Source organism: Belonocnema kinseyi, chromosome 2, assembly GCF_010883055.1.
Source record: "Belonocnema kinseyi isolate 2016_QV_RU_SX_M_011 chromosome 2, B_treatae_v1, whole genome shotgun sequence".
In the NCBI taxonomy this organism is placed as follows: domain Eukaryota; kingdom Metazoa; phylum Arthropoda; class Insecta; order Hymenoptera; family Cynipidae; genus Belonocnema; species Belonocnema kinseyi.
Genome location: NC_046658.1, coordinates 52,222,051 through 52,223,207, shown reverse-complemented (window position 1 = coordinate 52,223,207; position 1,157 = coordinate 52,222,051). Strand labels below are relative to the sequence as shown.

Genomic DNA, 1,157 nt, shown 5'->3' with positions numbered 1-1,157 from the left:
TCCGGTTTCTGTAGGTTCTCAATTTTGATTCGCGTTTGTTTTGCTTTCTTGGTTCTCTTTTTTCTCCATCCCCGCCCTAAGTTAATTTTTGAGATCAGAAGGTAATGATCTGTATTGCATTCAGGACACCTCATGACTCTTGTATCTTTGACTAACTCCCTTAGTCTTTCATCCGCAACAACAAAGTCAATTATACTGCGGCTATTTCCTTTAGACCAGGTGTACATGTGGATCATTTTATGCATAAACAGACCCCTCTCTAAGCATAGACCAACTAATTTATCTCCGTTATAGTTTGTTCTTGGATCCCCAAAATTACCTAATACTCTTTCCGTATCCTGACTTTGGATGCCCACCCAACCGTTCATGTCTCCTAGTAGAATTATTCTTTCCCCATGTTCACAGATGTTTATTGTGTCATTTAAAGTGTCCCAGAAGGCGTCTTTTACTTCTCTAGGATCACTATCAACCGGCGCGTAGCATGCTATAATAAATAGTCTTCTGATTCTTACTTTCATTCTAGCCCACAGCAGTCTGGGAGACACGAAACCATGGTCTCCCAGATGATGCTTTGCTCTTTCATTAAAAATGAGACCCACTCCTTGTTTACCATGTGATTCACAGTCTACTCCTGACGATATTTCAAATCCGTCTTTTAACACGCCGTTTTTTATGTCTTTAGTTTCGCATCCCTTTTTCTTTGTTTCGGGCACGCATAAAATATCTAGTTTCTTCACGTCCATAGTTTCACGCAATTCTTTTACCTTGAGATCATTTACTCCCCTAGCATTCCAAACACCCAGTCTCCATTCGTCGCCTGAAACATGACCTTTAGATTTTCCGTGTGCATGCCTTTTGTCATTAAAAGTTCCAGTCCTTTCGGAGGCTATTTTGTAGTTTATATTATTCATTGTTTAGATTATACGCCCAACTTAGATCTTTATGCAATAAGTTTATTTTCTGAGTCGAAATCATGTCAAAGTTAAGTATCAAATCGTCATATGGTGGAGATTGTAGTTCTAACATCAGTCCCACCAAAAACTTTAGTCAATAAGGGAGGGTTGGGAGAGTGGGAGAGGTAGAACTGGAACCGAGAGAGTCGTCTTGGGTTTGTGTTTTTGTTTTCATGCTGAGAAGGTCACCAGCCTTCAGCAGCG

General features: G+C 40.2%; 2 protein-coding genes across 2 annotated transcripts in view; one reads left to right on the top strand and one right to left on the bottom strand.

The window, feature by feature from the left end:
- Window positions 1-1,157, bottom strand: part of LOC117166895 — a 19,221-nt gene that overhangs the window by 431 nt on the left and 17,633 nt on the right. The gene's annotated exons all lie outside the window — the stretch shown is intronic.
- The window catches only part of LOC117166893 (melanotransferrin), a 28,134-nt gene that overhangs the window by 16,642 nt on the left and 10,335 nt on the right, over window positions 1-1,157 (top strand). The gene's annotated exons all lie outside the window — the stretch shown is intronic.